At 38.4% G+C, this 20561-nt stretch overlaps 1 protein-coding gene across 5 annotated transcripts in view; it reads left to right on the plus strand.

Moving 5' to 3' along the window:
• Positions 1-20561, plus strand: part of LOC139119299 (uncharacterized) — an 81996-nt gene that overhangs the window by 42706 nt on the left and 18729 nt on the right. Inside the window, exons 1-2 of one of the 5 annotated variants that reach the window (XR_011548902.1) lie at positions 15130-15251; positions 16273-16354. The exons of 3 other annotated variants lie outside the window; for them this stretch is intronic. The gene's annotated coding sequence lies outside the window, so the exon portion shown is untranslated. Of the gene's footprint in view, positions 1-15129; positions 15252-16272; positions 16355-20409; position 20561 lie in introns of those variants that run through there. One more of the 5 variants, XR_011548899.1, reaches the window with a different exon arrangement.

Here is a 20561-nt window from a genome sequence, read left to right on the forward strand (position 1 = left end):
TTGCCTTGCTTGTAAAGAAGCAGGTCAAGCATTGTAAAAACAAGAAGCAAATTCATCGAAAATGGTTGGTCGGCAGCAAGGACAGAATATGGTTCCACAGATCTATTAGTTCTTATGTAGTATTCATGCACGCGCACACCAGTCCAGAATTCTGACACAAAAAGTTGATTCCAAGGGTTACACTTATTATCCCGAACAGTTTGATTTTAACATGTCTCAAAACATAGTTAGACTTGCCTAACATTTAAGTCACTCGTGGTTACTAAGGTGCTGGGAATTTCTTCTCTCTTTCCTTGTTTCTTCATTTTCTGGAGCGAAAATTACTTCGTTAAGGGCACCCTGGGACCGGAAACGATTGGAACTAATTCGGGAAATTGGATTGTCACGTTTTATGAATGTCTCAAAGTATAAGTACTGTATACCTGGATGTTGCAATATTACAAATTACTCTTAAAAACAAGTGTATAACCTAAAAAGAAAAGCAGATGAGCTTACATTTGCAGATCGAACCAACATTACTTCATCATCCATTTATCCCAAATTAGTTCCAATTGTATTCGGGACAAATTGAATTCAACTTGCGTAATGCATCTAAGAATACGGAGATTATATGTGTCAACTGCATTACGCAAACGCTTGCCTTATCATATTATTTAGCAGGTATAAACCAGTTTACTGTGTTTTTGTTACCAACAGAGCATTTGTTAGAAGGTAGTCAGCCTGTGACAGAACGACAGCCATCTTACATTCCTCTGACACCCGTTACCCGGGTAATGGGCTTGGAGCTAGCAGTCTGTGAGTTTTCGTCATTTAATGACTTGGGAAGCTCGAAGTGTCTCGAATGAAATCCAATAAAATGTCGATAATAATTATAAGACTTACACCTTTGTGGCTAGATTAGCCTCGAGAAGGAACTTAAATGACAATGACCTTAAAGTTCACGGTAACACGAAAAGTACAGATAGAGTACACGTTAATAACCAGTGTGGACGCTGAAAAGACTATTTCTTCTTTTTTTGATGCCTTTCGCAGGGTCTTGATTCGTTTCTCTCGAATCAAGTACATCTTCAAAGTGAGGCCATCCATGATTGCCCTATACCTTCGGAAATTTCTCTACCCTCCGCTGTTGGAGACTCTACAGTGTTTCGATTGTTTGTTTGCGGGAGTGACAGTTTCTTTTTTTCCTTTCACTGGGGAAGTACGTTACATCCCCCAGTTTCGATTACTCGTGACCTAAATACAACGAGACAAACTTCCCCATTCAAAATTTCACTGAAAACAGATGTGACCTGAATGTGCTCCCGTGTTTTACAACAGTTTCATTAATAGTGGTACACTTCAAAGAACAATCAGATATCTGTTATATCACTATTTGTGGCAGGTTTCATCAACCTTCGCACAGTACTCTCAAAGTTAAATCACAAATTACAAAACTTAATTGAATATGTAAATGAGTTGTGTATTAAATTGACACTGCTCAATGCTCCAATGGACAATTAGATATCTAACAGATCAACATCTGTAGCACGTTTAATTAAATTCAATGCTGTAATTTTACACTAATATCACTAATTACAAAGTTCATGAAATATGCAAATGAACCCTTAATTAACTTGACACGCTTCAATATTTCATAGCGCAATTAGATATTTATCAGATCAATATCTGTAGCAGGTTTCATCGAAATTTGGTGCCTTAATTTTAGAGTTATATACCTAATTAAAAAGTTTATTAAATATGTAAATGAACCTATAATTAACTTCATTCTACTTAATGCTTTTCACAGCAGTCAGATATCTGACGGATCAGTATCTGCAGCGGATTTCATCAAATTTGTGCATTTATTTCAGAGTTATATGACTAATTAATAAACTTCATAAAATATGGACATGGGCTATTTATTAACTTGACACTGCCCAATATGCTTCTAAGTACAATTATATTATGCTTCTAAGTACAATTATATAATGCTTCTAAATCGGGATCTAAATCAAGTATGTTCGGCTTCTTTGGCTGCACGCACGTGTTTCCGCTTTCCTTTGTACTGCCAGTATAGTTGTGCTTATTGATAAAAACAGATGACCTTGATTCGGGGCGAATAGAGATGGGATCACGTGACCTCCGGTCTTTTATTTCGATTTGACAAAAAGAAGTACTCCATCGGAAAAACCTATCCTCCTATAGACTACTCCATCGTGACCTCTCCGCGTCATGAATTCTCCTTTGGAGGCTATCTTATTGTATACGAAAGCTTCCGATCACCCCTTCTCCACTACCGATAACTTTCTATTGCCTTGTAAATACAGCATATTTGCCTGTTCTCTTTACGTTTGTAAACCCTGAAGCAATCGAATCTTATTGTCTACTGTGTGTTATGACGGTTACCAAAGGTAAAGGAGGTGATACAAGGAAGCATTTTAGGACCGAAATACAGCCAGTAGTGAAGTAAATCATGAAGTGTATGTGTCAATGTATATAATAAGTGTAAACCTTGGAATCAACTTTTTGTGTCAGAATTCTGGACTGGTGTGCATGAATACTACATAAAAACTAATAGATTGGTGGAACCATATTCTATCCTTGCTGCCGACCAACCATTTTCGATGAATTTGCTTCTTGTTTTTACAATGCTTGACCTGCTTCTTTACAAGCAAGGCAAAGTGATATTGATTTTGGACTCCCCAAAGGAGTAACGTTTCCCAGTAACCTGTCGACGAGTCCCAAAGCTTTCTGCCCCATGTACTCACTTGTACCGTGCACGGATCTGTTATAGCAGCTCAGTATGCAGTGAAGTCAAACAGGGAATAAAACGTTTAAGACTCCTATGCTATTTTAATGACTTGACTGGTATGCAGCATTATATTGAGGACTGTGCAGACCTAGGCCTGTCGTGATCTAAGATCAACTGAATTCGGCTTTGAGTGAAGAAAAACAGTGTATTAAGTTAAGTCAACCATCGGGGCATACTATCTCAAATAATGTATTGGGCGAAGAAACATCGTGTACGATAGGGTCAATAGGTACAGATTTACCTTTAAGATATAGGAGAAATATGTCATGATGGTTTGGGTACGAATACAAGGTGTCAGAGCATGTACGCAGCCTTCTATTCGATTGCAGCTTGTTTCATGACTTAGATCTGAAAGACACGAACTAGAAGACAAAAAAGGAACTTTTTATTGGCTTTGTTGAAAGAAAAGGTACCATTTTACAAGTGGTATAGCCACAAACTGATGTCGTCAAAATCGGCTTACACAAAACTCTGTTATTAATTGGTTGAATTTTGTCCAGAAATGTGTTTCCTTTATCTTTGCGATCATGCCTCTCAATAGATTTTTGCCCGGCTGTATTATGGAAATTTATGAATCCACGGATGTAAAAACACATCTATAATGAATTCAAGTTTCGGAAGTCCAAATACAGCTTGGTTCGACACAGTGACAGACATTTGGTAATTGTGTTTGCTTTGTAATTTCTTTGGACCGGCGTAATGCCAATGCTTTATCGAATTGTTCCTCCTGGTTCCATTTTTATTCTGATAAATGGTGGGGGCCTTATTCTTCGTTTGTCATAGTCTCCTCAGTTCTCTCATTTCACCGCTAATCGTTATCTTCATTTTGTTTATCCTCAAACCTTCGCCCACACCAACACCTTGGACGGCATGTGGATGCATGCAAAGCAAACTTGGGCAGGCTTCACATCTTCAGACTTATTTCCAACTTATCTTTATGAGTTCACGTGACGGAGTCGTTTTGGCTATAAACCAAAGGCGCAGATGTCGCTTATTCGACATATTTCAATTGTTTATCCCTTGAGTTTACAGCCCCTCCATCGATTCAACACTGCACTTCACACCATATTGTGGAAAATATTTTTGGACGGTCTAAAAACTGATGTCACGCCTACGTTTACTGCTCAGGAGGCCACTGGCGCTGATGTGTGACATTGAGTGTTTCGATTTTTTAATGCTTTGTTAGCTTTGAATATTTTGGCTTTTTTTTGGCTGAAAATGTCCTAACTCGCCTCTAGAGAGAATTTCGTTGACTTTGCTGTTAGGGGAGCGTCCATCAGTTCTGCAAGGAACAAATTAATTTTGTTGAATATCTGTCTCTCCGAGAATCTACGTGCACAGTCACATGTAGCCCTCTAAGTTTTCTTCGAAAATCATGCACTTAACAAGGGTAGCACTGCCTCTTTCGGAACCATCTCTGGGGAAGATATGTCGTGAATCTATTGATTTCCCACAAAAAAAAACATAGGGGCTGCACAAAATGTCCATCCCCTGGGTCAGGGTTAAGGGTGTCTGGGCCAAACACAGTGTTCTTCTTGGTATGGTTTATTATTTTAATACGTTTGACTATGATATGTATTGCCATTAAGAATACTGCTAATATTTGGTATCTTGGTCTTATGTTAGCACTGATTTTGTAACAATTTCTTTTTTCCTTCGCCGTGACATGTATTTGTCCCTTGACAATCTTCGTCACTGTGTGCGTCTATTATCAGATGCGTTTGATTGCCTAATGCGCAAAAGCAAGCAAGGATAAATTACTAATCTGTGGACGCTGTCACGAGATTATTACCGCATTAATTTTGACAAAGGCAACAACTCCACGGCTTCGAAAAGCGTTCTGCAGCCCAAAGAAGCAACCGACGACCCCATCAATTGAGCTGTTCCCGTTTCGACACTTTACAAAACTGCTGGCGTTTGTAAAATTGGGAAGTGTTTATCATAAAGCAGGTTTCATAGGTTTTTCTGGACACGGCTTTTGAATGTTTTTCCCTTTCTTCTGTTATACCTTGCTGGTACGTTCGTTGTTGACTTTGTCAAAGTTAGTCCGGTGATAATCTGATGACAGCGTCCACAGATTAGTAATTTCCCCTTGATTGCTTTGGCGCATTAGACGATCAAACTCTTCAGATAATAAATGCAGCATGGTGATAAAGCGTGTACGGATGATTGTCAAGGGTAGTGCTAAAACACAATAGATTGATAGAATAAACCTTTTTAGCAATACAACAAAAAACCTACCCATCCAAAGGTACGAACACGTAGGCGACCCCTATGAAAAAAATACTATGCACCAAATACTGTACTGTTTGCACCAAGGAGCAATGATTAATGAACTTTTGATCAACGTTTGATCAAAGAAGTAATGACAATCCCAGATTTGAGCGAAACAGCATTATCTTGATAATGAAATGCATTCGCTGTCTTCAGTCTGGTCCCCTGACCCACTTTTACCGCTTTCTGCGCTTCTAACGAAAATAGGGGTCAGATATGGGCTATTTAAAGAATGGTTGTAATTGGTCAAAACCTTTGGAGAGTAGAAGAGGGGGGTGGACTTGAAAGTTTTGCTCTACTCGATTTAAGAACAGTCTGGAAACTTCTTAACTTTGAATGTTATAATACATGTAGCTAAATTTTCTTGGAATGAGTGTATAACCAAATCATGACCGACGCCACTTGTTGCTCATCGTAGGTCACTAAATCGTACACCGCTCCACCGAATCGAATTTCCTTGTAATTTCTGTGACTTCCCCTTGTTGTTTGAAGTTTAGGCTGTCAATAGTTAAACAACATTCCATTTCAAACCTGGCTTTAAAAAGTTTTAAAAATAATTTTTACAAAATTTAAAAAATCCATGATTCCGGGCCGACTGGTAATACCCTGCATGTACATTGTTCGGCGGATTAGCGTAGCCATGGCAGATCATGAGTACACGCCCCGAAGAAACTTCGCGAAGTTGTGCAGGATAATCGGTAATATAGCTTAAACCCTAACCGCAATAGGTTTTGCTTGTTTTAATCACAAACTGAACCTGCTATGAACATTCAATGAATTGAATGCACGTGGTCACCGAAAATGCGCACGGGTCAGCTTAAAAATTGTGGCTTTTAAGGTAGTGTACGCCTCGAAAGTGAAAGACTTAAACTTTTACTCAAAACTTTCCTGAGTGAAACTTTCATATATTCTCCTACCAATCAACAATAAAAATCGGAGGTCACGGTGCAACGTTTGGAAGTAGCGACACAAATTACCGGACATTTTGCGATATTTGAAATTCAAAATGCCGCCATTCCTGTATTAACTCTAGGGGCGAAAAATTAAATTTCGGATTTTCGAAAAAACTAAGCCGGCGAAAGGTTATCTTTCTCCTTGAGCTTTAAAATGAGCCCCCACAAGCGGTTGATCAGAAAAGAAATGTAGAAATTTGAGAGTCCGAATATAAGTCCCCGAGGCGCGTTAAACCTTAAAAAATTACAATGTCAGGTGAAAATTTGTCACGCGAACATACTGTATTTACTACATTTGATAAGTTTTCAAAGCTGTTTGTGTAATAATTTATTTACCTTTTTAGTTTTTGCATAATTTTATTTTTCTCCATAAAGTTAACATGGGGATGGAGGCCATTTTGAATTTAAAATATCTGTAACGGTTAGGTTATTTGTTTTTCTTATACCAAACGTTGCATGGTGATACTTAATACTTGAGAGAAAGATTAAAAGTTTCCTTAAGAAAAGTTTGAACAAAAGTTTTAGTCTTTCACTTTCGCGGAGCATTCTATCTGAATTTGTTCCTGTGTATCAGTATCGAGTCATCGCCTCTAATGCGACCACAGACAAACATGGACAGACTCGCAACGGGTATTGTTTAAGGAGTGAAACGGTTACGTAACCCATCCATGTTCGCCTCGCCTCAGGTTGCTCTCGCCTCTCTTTTCCGAAGAGTACCGACCATGCATCCTTCAGTAATTTTCGGATTTTCGCCAATTGTTAAAGGGGAAGTTCACCAAGGATGATTTTTACATATGTGCTAGCTTTGTGGTCACTTACCCCGGAAAAGCTATTTTCGCCATTTATAACTTGCACGATTATTACAAAAACCGATAGAAATAGTACAGGAAGTTGCCCATGTAATTTGAATCATGGGAAAAAGCGCCAAGCTTGGAGCTTGCATAATGTGATATGGGAGGCACCATTTTCCCATGGGTATGGCATTGTCCACTCACCCAGGCTCAAACCAGGCTGTGCGTATTAACATAATTTTGTTTATACTGAGTATCCTTGCATAAACGGTGAATCACTTATAATAAACTGTCCACTGTCAGATTTTGTGTTGCTGTTTACTACTGTACTACTGTGAGTGGACAATGTGGGGGCCATACCCATCCGAAGATGGTCCCTTCCATATCACATGATGCAAGCTCCAAGCTTGGGGCTTTTTTCCCATGATTCAAATTACATGGGCAACTTCCTGTACTATTTTTATCATTTTCGTAGAAAATCGGGCGAGTTATAAATGGTGAAAATAGCTTTTCTGGGGTAAATGACCACAGAGCTACCACATATGTAAAAATCATCCTTGGTGAACTTCCCCTTTAAGCAAAAGAATGTTTGGCAAAGTTGTTGTCGTGTGATGCTGAGCGGAATTGACGTGCTGGCGAAAACGGGAGTGTTTTGAGCTTCAGGAAAGTGAGTTTTACCGTTTTAAAAATTCCTCTCATATTTTTATGGATATATATATATAATGAGTGTGTTTGAATCAAATTTGAAAGTCTTTTATCTATACTGTCTGGTTTTACTCAATGGTTTACGGTCAGTCATACCGTCTTTTACACGTGCGTCAAGGAAGGACATGTTTATGAAACTGCTGGCGTGTTATGTTTTGATTGGCGTGAAGCAGTGTTTCTGGCCTGAGAGCTCACAGAGTAACTATGGTTGCTACGCGACTGGCATTACGATGCCATCTCCTCGTTTTCCGCATAATCTCGTGCAATTATCAACCACAAACAAAGCCTCAAAAAGTTTAACACCTTTGAAGCTCATTTTAATATGAAAAGCCAATAGTCTACCGAGACGACCATGGAACAAAAGGCATATCGCGTTTCCAGTCTGTCCAAAATTTATCTGTGATGTGACCAAATGTTTTACGTCACACTATCCTCTGTACTTCGCGAGCCTTTGTTTTGTATTTAATTTCAAATCAGTTGCCGCTACTTATACTGCCTGTTTTATCTAATATCACGGAAAGGATGGCTTTAATAATAAAATGACGGATATAAATATAAAGTACATATCGTGAAAAAATAAAAGCATTTTAGTTGTGTGACATAATACATGTGGTTTGGTTTGTCGTTTTCTGACGATCAGAGTGAAGTGAAGCCATCCCAGAAGATATGTGACGCTCGAGGAGGCACAACTATATTTATTAAACTGTTTGTTTTTGGGACTTGCAATTTCAGCAATGAGAGTGTTGTGAGAAGACGATTGACAAGGCTAGAAAGCCAAATCAAATCAAACTTCCCATCGAGGCAGAAGATAATTTGAAGGGGATCATGAGTGTTTATGGTGTGCAGCAATAGTAGAGGCGCCTTTCTTCATTGTTCAGAGGAATTATAACTTCCTCTTTTACTGAAATGCAGTTGAAATAACCGACGACAACATCACTTAAAGGGACATAAGCTGTAACTTGTGGCAAGTTTTTCAGTATTCTGCTTCTGTATATTAACAACTATGTCTGACCCTAATTATTTTGTCATGCTGAAATTTCGAGTATTCTTTTTATCAATACAGCTTGTATGTGTGTAGTGATCATTCTTCAAAATGAATTCTAGTCCGGACTTGAATGCAAGTTTCAACAATAACAATATAGATTATGACATATTGGTTGTGCTGATATGCTAAATACTTGGCATAAAATTACAGTTTAAGGATTCAATGCAGAAAGTGTAGGATAACCGCAAAACAAAAGTTCTGAAAAAAGCCAAAAGATTCAGCTTATGGAGCTTTAACAACCACATGATCTCCATTGAATCACAGGGTACATGTACTCATTAAAGTCTTCATAGACGGAGCCCGTTTCTCACAGATAAGATCAAGAGATCTCGCTGTCAAAGCAGGACGACGTTCCTAGTTTCGCTCCCGGATTGATCTTGATAGTCAACATGTCTCTTGAAATGATATTCGTACTCTCAAACTTTTACAATGTTATTTTAGCCTACCACTTGTTGAGGCTCATTTTGAAGCTTATGGACTCCGAGGAAAGCAAATTTTCACCTGCTTAATTGTAAATCTTAGGAATTTGTTTCCTCAAAGAATAACACAGGCCTATTTTCAAGTATTGGTAAACATTAGTTATGTTTATCTCTAGTTCCAAATTTGCACAATGAGGCGCGTTCTATCGTAAGCTATTAAATCGATCGACGGCACTCCCATTCGATCTGGGAAAAACCAAGAAGTTTTCTTTTAAGTACTTCTTTTAATTATTCTATTCAGTACCGATACAGTACCGATTGCACGATGTACATCTGTAAAGGACTTGGGTGTCATCCTTAGTAGCTCCATGGACTTCTCTGAGCATATCAATAATGCAGTTAAGAAAGCAATGCGTAACCTTGGCTTTTTAAAGCGTTATTGTAAAGATTTCAGTGATGTAAAATCTTTAAAGACTCTGTATATCGCCCTGGTACGCAGCGGCCTCGAATACTGTTCTGTTATCTGGAATCCGTGGCAGCAGAATCTTGTTGATAAGGTTGAAGGTGTTCAAAAGAAATTCAATAAGTACTTGTGTTTTAAACTGAATATGCGTAACTGTTCATCAGGATACATAATTGTGCAAATTTTCAATTTGCCTCCTCTATACAATCGTGGGAAAGTTTCTGATCTTAGCTTCCTGTACAAATGTGTTCATTCTGCGGTAAATTGTTCTCATTTAAATCAAATCCAACTGAACGTTAAAGGTAGTCTACGGGTAAACCTACCATTACGAGTACCCTTTTCCAGAATCAATGTTCCTAAACTCTCCTTTTTGCCACATGCTTTAAGTACTTATAACGATATTGCAAAATTGCGCTCGAGTATTGACATTTTTAACAGATGTAATCTTTTTAAAACAAGTGTAAGGAATTACTTTAATTCCTGATTTGTATGTTCTTTGTAATTGTCCTTTGCGTTTGTTTTGTGTTTGTCAGTATTTTATGTATTTTTATGATTCGCGGAGCCTGTAATTGGGAATTTACTACTGTTGGTTATTCGACTAAATATATAATAAATAAATAAATAAATAATTAAATAATTGAATAAAGAATTATAGAGAGTCGAACTTTAGTAGGACATGCCTTCCATGTTTCCATGTCCGAATTAATTGCACCAACTTTTCGTAATTCGATCGCAACAGATCGATCTGTGCTTGCAAGCCTGCAGGAAAACGAATCCGGTAGAACTTATGGGTTTTTATCAGTCCCGCTCTATGTCACACTGGTAGTGACCTGGGTCGGGTCTTGAATTGTGATATCTCAAAATTGTCTGAAGGAAAACACGCTGGAACACTAGTATGATCAGGTGAATAAAACCTGAGTGGCCTTGCAGGCAGCATAGACACTGCCGCGGCGTGCATGTGTAGAGAAAACGTTCCGGTTGATGACGTAGGACACGGGTAATTCGGGTTTTTTATCCGTCCTGTTCTACGTCACACAGGTGAAGATTCGGGCCCTCGAGTTGATCATACTCTGGCCAGGTCAATGACACCTGTTGACGAGCACAAAAATGACGATCACGAGAGAGTATCTTATTTTTTCAGACCCCCCTTGATACCCTCAAAGTTTTCAAGTCCCCCCTAATTATTATATAGGCTATTATAGCTGCATATATTATTGTTAGTGATGAATGCAAAGAAAAAAATACATATGTGTTGGGCAGACCTGCTCGCAGATGTCCAACGCTACCTATTATAAGCAGTTTATAGAGCCATATTCCTAAGGCGAGTAATATATTTATTTACTTTCAAACATAGTTTACCTTTCTTTCTATTTATCAGTCAATGCCGACATGAGTTGATCAAACTCTTGCCAGGTCAATGACACCTGTTGGTGAGCACATTGCTGGTGCGTTCGTTGTTGATTTTGTCAAAGTTAATGCGGTGATAATCTGGTGACAGCGTCCACAGATTAGTAATTTACCCTTGCTTACTTTGGCGCATTAGGCAATCGTACGCATCAGATAATAGACGCAACACAGTGACAAAAATTCGCGTAAGATTGTCAAGGGACAAATACGTGACACGTCGAAGGAGAAAAAGAAAATTGTTACAAAACCAGTGCTTACATAAGACCAATACATCAAAGGTTGGCAATATCCTTATTGGCAATACATATCATAGTCAAACGTATTAAAATAAAAGAAACCATACCAAGAAGAACACTGTGTTGGGCCCAAGACACCCCAACCCACGCCCCTGCCCCTAGGGATGGACATTTTGTGCAGCTCCTATGGTTATTAGTGGGAAATCAATGGATTCAAGACATCTCTTTCCCAGAAATGGTTCCTAACGACGCAGTGCTACCCTTGTTAAGTGCATGATTTCGAAGAAAGCTTGGAAGGCTACATTTGACTGTGCACGTAGATTCTCGGAGAGACAGATATTCAACAAATCTGTTCCTTGCAGAACTGATGAACGCTCTTCTTACAGCAAAGTCAACGAAATGCTCTCCAAAGGCGAGTAAGGACATTTTCAGCCAAGACGATTAACCGAAATGTTCAAAACTAACAAAGCATTTTCTTTCTGAACACTCAATGAAAAGTTCCGTTGCTAACGAAATATCAAAAAGCATTTTCTTTCAGCAAAGCCGAGGAAAAGTTTTTTTTTGTCTTCTAGTTCGTGTCTTTCAAATCTAAGTCATGAAATCGGCTACAATCGAATAGGTGGCTGCGTACATGCGTTGACACTTCGTATTCATGTATTCCTACCCAAACCATCATGAAATATTTCTCCTATAGCTTAAAGGTAAATCTGTACCCTTTGGCCATATCGTACACGATGTTTCTTCGCCTAATACATTATTTGACATAGTATGCCCCGATGGCTGGCTTAAAATTACACTGTTTTTCTTCACTCAAAGCCGAATTTAGGTGATCTTAGATCACGACTGGTCTTTATAGTCCTCAATATAATGCTGCATACCAGTCAAGTCATTAAAATAGCATAGGAGTCTTAAACGTTTTATTCCAAGTTTGACTTCACGGCATACTGAGCTGCGCTATAACAGATCCATGCACGGTACAAGGGAGTACTTGGGGCAGCAAGCTGTGGGACTTGTCGACAGGTTACTTGGAAACGTTCCTCCTTTGGGGCGTCCAAAATCAACATCACTTTGCCTTGCTTGTAAATAAGTAGGTCAAAGCATGTAAAAACAGGAAGCAAATTCATCGAACATGGTTGGTCGGCAGCAGATAGTTCCACCGATTTTATTAGTTTTTATGTAGTATTCATGCACACCAGTCCAGGATTCTGACACAAAATTTTGATTCAAAGGGTCACACTTATTATATACATGGACACAATATACTTGTTGATTTACTTCACTACTGGCTGTATTTTGGTCCTAAAATGCTTCCGTGTATCACCTCCTTTGGCTTCTGTAGCCGTCATAACACACAGTAAACAAAGGGTAAGATTCGGTTGCTCACGCTGTTTACAAACGTAAAGAGAAAGGGCACAAGGGCAAACATGTTGCATTGACAAGCTTAAGGCAATAGAAAGTTGTCTATAGTGAGGAAGGGGCTTTTTTACACAATTATATAGGTCGCCAAAGGGATTTCATGACGCGTAGAAGTCACCGAGGAGTAGAGGACAGAATGCTAAGTTTTTCCGATTAAGTACTTCTTTTTGTCAAATTATTATTATTATTATTATTAAATCGAAATAAAAGGCTACATTCCTACTTTTCAACACACAGAAACTGGCCAGCTCGGGATTATAGCACATGCATAATACTATTGTTCTCGATATTAATCTACAAATGTTAGATCAGCGCAATGTTTTGACACCTTTCACGAAGCGCGTATGTGATTGGATAAAATGGCTTTTCTGAGCATTTGTAATTACCCCTTGGCCTATCCACAGGCGGCCAAGACACTATTAATGAGCTTATTATTGAGTTTTTCTCAGTTTTCTCTATCAGTTCCTCTCCTTTTCTTCATGCTCTGACTGATCGTAGTAAATAAAATAAGTGACTATATAGCATAACCTAATCTCTTGACTCTTTATTTATTTTACACCCCATCACAAGGACGTTTATCTCTCATATACACAAATCTTGTAATTAACTAGTCAGCACAACTAATTATGTTAATCCGTGGACTTATCAGGGATTTTATGGGTTGTCAACATCGCGAAAGATAGGAAAGGTTACTAAAACTCATTTTTCATTTACATTTCTATCTTTCCAATGTTGTCCAACCCTTGATAAGTCCACGGATTAACATAATTAGTTGTAATGACTAATTAATTACAAGATGTGTCTATGAGAGATAAACGTCCTTGTAATGGGGTGTAAAATGAATAAAGAGTCAAGAGGCTAGGTTAGGTTATATAACCGTATATTTTATTAACTCCAATTAGTCAGAGCATGGAGACACAGTCCCTATATAATAATTATAATAATAATTTATAATAATAATTTATTTCTATAGAGTCTAAATCCACATAAAACAGTGATCAGAGACACTTAAAATACACTTTAAAAAGTAAATGAACAAAAGAAATTTTAAAAATATCTACAGATATTAAAAAAAGAAAATGCATAGAGAGACTGTGATGAAGAAAAGAAGGGAACTGACAGAGAAAACAGTGAGAATAACTCAATAATAAGCTTATTAATAGTGTCTGGGTCGCCTGTGAACAAATATGGAGGTAACTCCATGCAACAAATGACTCCATCGCCACGCTAAAACCCAGATGTTTCGCGACGACAATATAGAGAAGCCGTTGGGGATGGGGGGGGGCAGGGGGTGCTAGAACAGCAACAAATCGACATCAAATTGTTCAAGTTGGTGACGGTCATATAGAAAAACATACAATCAAATTTGCAACACACGTGGTTGGGCCGAAAAAGGAACGAAACTAAATTTCATGGTGTCCCTCCAATCCACTGAATCCACATAGTGGATCCATGGAGTAAAAAACTATGATGTCCCCTACATCACGGACAAGGTCTGTGCCTACATGGATTGTTAATACTAGCGGAAATGATTCAGGGTCAGTTTGTGTTCTCTAAAAAGTTGCCACAAGCTTTAACTAGGTGCTAATTGTATGCATTCAATCCCTCTCTAAAGAGAAAAAAATTCTCATGTTTTTCTGATGCACCATAGGTACGATGCTGTGTGGACCTTTGTGTACATGTTCCGTTCACTATGTTACCCTGCACCACAATAGAGGGAAACACTGTGGACGAACACAAATCACCGTACACAGACTTAGGTGGCTGCAAAGTTTGCAAGGACCAAAGACCACATGTACAATAAAAGAAGGACCTCGGCTACTTCTTTGGCGTCTACACACGCGCTACTCCGCTCTGCATGGCAGGGCTATAATACGGCTACGGCGTAGTCATAGCCGAGCACTCTTGACTCATACCGGCCGTGGGGCTAATAGCTGACCATCGCACATCGGTTGATACCGTGGCAGAAAATTACTTTAATAGTAACCTCCGTGACTTTATTTTTAGGTCACGCGTACGTCAGTCCAAGGAGGCAAAAGTTCTCTTCTACCTCCATGGTTAGTCATGGAGCTAGGAGCGGAGCTAGTACCTCCATGCTATACGGCAAGAATTGTGGAATATCTTGGTCATTGCATGCTCCCTGTGTTTCGAATGTCATTATACAAGGCTTTGCTAGTTCTGCATAGTTTTCCCTGTTTGATGAGCGTTCGTGTTGTAATTGTAGGGAAATTAGTGAAATAAACATTATTCAGAATCGCAACTGTCTTACAAAGAGCATTGAGGAAGCTCCTTGCAAAGATTATCTGATTTCGCTGCCCACATGTGGGGGTTGTCAACCTGATGTAATAGCTTATTCGCCAGATTTCCATCGATAAAGCGTGTGCATAAACAAGAAAAGTAAACTCATGAATTTTAATAGTAGTGGGTATGGCCGATTTCGGCCAAATCGGCCATATCCACCATGTCTAAATCTGTGTGGGAAAAGCTGTCATGAAAGTTTTTCCGATAAAGTACTTCTTTTTGTCAAATCGAAATAAAAGACCGGACGTCACGTGATCCCATCTTTATTTGTCCTGAATCACGTCATCCGTTTTCATTAATAAACACTACTATACTGGCAGTACACAGGAAAGGGGAAACACATGAGCGCAGTCGACGAAGGCGGAGGCGTTTCTTTATATCCTGAACCGTTTGAGTTCAACATGTCCGCCACCCTACAGTCCTCTGAAACCCGTTACCAAGGTGACAAAGGTAGGCGAGCGTAAGATTTAAATAGCTCATGGCTACTAACAGGTGCAGCCAACGGAGCTATTCATCAAAAAAGCTATTCCTGAAGCATTTTTTGAGGGCAGGGGACATAGTTTTAGGTGGCAGGGGAGCAAATTTTAGTTTTTTTATCGGGCAGGGCAGATATTGGTTTATTGTCCTGGGGACAGGGCTTGGCGAAAAACGAGAAAGGGGAAGTTACTTTTAAAACGGGGACAGGGGAATTTCAGCCGTGGTGTTTCCGGGGATGGGACACAGGGCAAGTACTTATACCTTTTAAAGGTTACCCAGACTGCTTAGCCTATCGATTGACACCAAAGCTCACTATATGTACTGTGAGATGGAAACCAATAGAAGGCCACTGCAGTATGTTTCTGCATTGGAATGTTAATTTTCAGCGGAATTTTTTTCTCAGGGCAGGCGGAAAATCAACAGATTTTTTTTCATCACAGGGTAGCGTAGCTTCATGTCCGCAGGGTAAATGGTATGATAAAATTTCGATGGGATTTTTTCCAGGGCAGGGGAACCGGCAAGTTTTTTTTCGCCACAGGGCAGGGGAGCTTCAAACATTCACAGTGGGAGGGAAATAGGCAAAAACATGTGGGGAGCGGGTAAAAATGAAGTTTGAGTGCGGCAGGGTAAGTCGAACAATTTTCAGTGGGAGGGCAAATTATGAACAGCTAATTAAAAATATTACCCTCTTGACTTAAAATTAGTTAGTTCACATTACTTGTCATGTACAATATATCTTATCATAGTAAGGACCCCTTTAAAATTGCATTGTTCATTGGCTGCACCTGTACTAATAAGGTGGTGGGAATACTCTTCTCTTTCTTTCCTTGTTTCATCATTTTCTGGATTCAGAAATCGAGACAATTGTATTCAGCTTCCCCATTCCATCAAAAATACGATGATTAAATGTTTCAACTCCATCACGCAAACATTTTCCTGATCATGCTATATGTAGCAGGTAACAACCAGTTTTCTTTGTTTTTATCACCAACAGATCCTTCGAACGTAGTTTGGCAGCCTATGTCTGTGATACAACAACAACATCCAACTACATTCCTCTGACACCCGTTAACCAGGTAATAACTTTTTTGGAACATCGAACAATCTTGGGTCAAAGGTTACAGTGTTGGAGCCCCAATCGTTAGTTGAAACTTTTATTGATCTTTCTCTCTGGCCCCTGCCGCAAGCTTTACTTCGCTTTAAGTTACACCTGTTTTCCTTCTGGTATTTCAGCTTGTTAGTTTGGGTCGTCTGACGACGTTTTAGAATGTCGTCACCAATGCAATAGCCACATTTCAGTGCGGCCATAGGAGCCATGTTGAAGCACAGTAGTTGAAGGCGATGAGCTGTCTGTGTTTACAGCCATCGAAAATTGCGATGAATGTCGTGATAGTTATGTGACTTGAACTAGATTTTTTCGACTTTACTCTGCAAAACGGACTTAATCACCACTAAAATGTTTGATTGTAACGTACAAGTGTTATCTATCGGCCAAAATATATGCAGAACACTTACAGGACCTTGGCTAATGCTACTGCTCGGGTGATACGGCACCTCGTATGACGGGGCTTTCGATACTGCGTTCAAAACGTTGAACTTGTGACGTATTGGAACGTATTTTGTAAATTCTACAAGGCAGAATAATGTGTCCTTCATTGACGTGGGAGAGCAAGGAATTATTTCACTAACAAGTGGTGAATTTTGGCGAAAATCGGCCCTCATGTCTATAGCCCAATTTTGTCTATTAACAAGCGCCTGTTATACAGACTAATTACAACCAAATATGATTTTCAATGCTCAGAATGTTCTCTCAAGAACATTGCAATGCTTTAATTTGCATGTTAAAGGTGTAAATTAAGCTAGAAAGCACATTTTTGGTTCAAAATCTAAATGTATCTAATTTATCGACAGCATACAAACTTGTATAAAATTTAAATCTTATCGAAAGAAAAAAGTTCAGGTACATATTTCAGCATCTTGTAGAGTATAGGTAAATAATAAACAACAAACAATCAGTTGGTCATTTTAAACGATAAAAATGCTCTCTATGCCAATGGATCTCTACAAAATTTCAAATGATGATATTTTAATGCGCAATGCACTTAATGTAGCTTGACAGCTATTGTATATGGAGCAACAGCATGATTGTGTTGCCTAAACATTATTTTACTTGTCTACCATATTTGTTTGTTTGTTTGTTTATTTATTTCTCCAGGTGGAAATTATTTTCCAGGGAAAAATTCAGTGTTTATGTTCACTACTTTGTCATCAGTGCGCTATCTATTAGAAACTACAAAGTATTGAAAAAAAACATGTTTCAAGCACGGTAAACGGGTTTATTTCAGTTAAATGTGTTAGACTTAGGAAATGTGCCGTCACGATGTCAACAGTTAGAACAACAAAGTTTGTGAACAAACCGGGTCAACTGTCATGGCGGTCTTGCATCAACCCGGAGAAGGCAACGATATCAACAGTTTACATTGGCTTACCGTTAGTTAGTCCTTGAAAATCAACAAAATACACTTACATAAATTTATTTGACTACTGTTATTGTATCACCGCATTAAATAGCAGATGTAGTTGCCTTTGGTCAAGTCCTTCAATCTATACATACCAAACTGGGAAAGCTCATTGGAAATTTAAATTATAAATGAACTGACATGAAAATGCGAAATGACTTTCAATATTGTTTTAACCTAATGTCATCAAACGTACATAGCATGATTCGCCAATGTTGATCAAGGAAATCCAGGTATGTATCCCTAATTAGGAATACAAATTAGGAATTGGCTGAAGTGAAAATGCTTAATGATTTTGTTGTACCATAATATATTTAATGTACATAACAACTTTCATCAACTTTTGTAAAGTTAATTCAGATGTATATCCCTAATTAGGAAATTGTATTAAATATACATATTGGGCATTGGCTGAAGTAAAAATGCTTCATGACTTTGAATAAAGTTATATCATATTATCTTCTATATCCATAACAATGTTTCATCAACATTGGTTGAGTCAATTCAGATATATATAGCCCCAATTAGGAAAGTTCATTAATTATGCAAATTAGGTATTGGCTTAAGTAAACATAGGGCCAAGTCCCTGAAGCTACTATAGACATGGATACAAAATTACGTATTTCCTGACTGTATGAAATTATCTCACTAAGGTCATCCTAGGGACCTGTAAACTAAAATATTAAGCTGTCTGACCAGCGGTTTTGAAAAAAACAAGCGACCCAACCGTCGACAGAGCTCTGCTGTGTTATGTAGAGAATAACTTTTTGTGACACATGTATTGATGAAGAAGGTGGATATCTTTGATAGCTTATTTCAGGATGGCCTGACCAAAAATGGCAAAATTAGCTGCAAAAAACAGTGACAAAATTGAAGATATCATCATAATTTCGACATATAACATTAAGATAAAGCCTAAGAGTCTGTATACCAAATATCAAAGCTATTGGATGAGTAACTTTTGAGAAACAAATATTTTGACCAAAAATCGCAAAAAATGACCTAATAATACAAAAATTGAAGATTTCATCAAATTTCGATATATCACACTAAGACAACCTCTAGGAACCTGTAAGCTTATACCAAATATCAAAGGCATCAGGCAGTTTGTTTTGAGAAACACATCTTTGACCAAAAATGGCAAAAATTGCACCAAAAATACAAAATTGCAGATTTCATCATATATTCCATATATCATATTTAGTTCATCTATAGGAACCTGTATACCAAATATAAAAGCTGTAAGACGAGCGGTTTGATGAAATAAAGTTTTGACCGAAAATGACCCCAAAAAATCCTTAAAAATACAGATTTGCATATTTCATCACAATTTGAACAAATCTAAGTTGAGTTATCCCTAGGGACCTTTACATCAAATAACAAAGCTGTCTCACCAGCGGTTATGAAGAAGACGTTTTTTTACCAAAAAACGCCTTTTTTGCGCTAATTTGCATATTTTCAACAATATTAAACAATTAAAAAATATTTTCTCATAATCATATTTTACATCTACACAACAAATATCAAACCAGTAAGTAGTGCGGTTCTCAAGATATTTGAGTGGACGGACGCCTAACAAACGGACATACATATATACATACAGGCTGACGACGGCCGCCGGACGGATACCCATCCCAATAGCTTCTATAGACTATAGTCTATAGTAGCTAAAATGCTTAATAATTTTCAAGTTGAAGATGCAGTGACCAAATTGAAATATTTCGTCCCTATCGGTGAAATTTATTGACCCGTTTCTCTCCGATTTGTGGATTGATCAAAGTATTTTCACCGACACACTAAGGCCAAGTAATTAAATTCTTTGTTTTGTGTCCCCACCCGCCTAGGTTTTTAAGGTTTCCATGATAAACACACACAGTGTATTTGAATAGGAAATTTTAGGACATGACAGCTTAGCTTTTCTGAACGAAAATTTTGTTACAATTTGTTATTTGCTACAAATTACATTGTGTTAATTTACTGTGTGTGTTGTTCAGCCGCTTAGACGCGTACCCTTTCCCATTTAGAGTGGACGCAAAACAAAGAATTTAATTACTTTGGCCTAACCTAACTGTCTGTAGCAGATTCCTTTCATAAAATAAAACCCTTTGCTAGCGAATTCAAAGTCGGCATGACATTTCTTGTCCGTAAGTTGTATCTGAATTCGGTTAGCCATAGGTGGGCCTGAGCCCACATCGTGAAAAAATATTGCACATACACGCCACAAAACAGTCGTTCTCGGAATATGCTAAACGGTCCTTTTTAGGACCACCCGTATCGTTCAAAAAGAGAGCACTTGCGCATAAAATATGAAGTTTTTTTCGATAATTTGATATGGCTAATGTACTTGGACGACAAGATGATTGGCAATGAACACGTAACCATGAAGATAGAGACCTGCTGTGAATTTGCATGGAACGTTTGGTCTGAACTGATGAGCTTAACCGTTTGGTTTTTACCTCAATTTCCGACCGACATTTCATCATTAGCATCATTATTGTAAGACAGCACATCATAGTCAACTGGTCGGCACTCGCCTGAGGGCGCACCTTATTCAAAATTAGTGTTTTCTCAAATGTTATAATATTCTCCTCTCTTCTTTTGTCTCCCCATAGACTGCACCAGAGCCAAACACCATCCACGTTCAATTTAGGTATGGCCATCAGCAGATGGAAAATCCGCCGGATAGTGGTTGACTCCTGCAGTATTGGCCTGTCTTTGTTGCTGTTGGCCCTTGGACTGGCCGCAATCTTTAAGGCAATTGATG

The sequence above is a fragment of the Ptychodera flava genome, chromosome 19 (genome assembly GCF_041260155.1).
Source record: "Ptychodera flava strain L36383 chromosome 19, AS_Pfla_20210202, whole genome shotgun sequence".
Lineage (NCBI taxonomy): Eukaryota > Metazoa > Hemichordata > Enteropneusta > Ptychoderidae > Ptychodera > Ptychodera flava.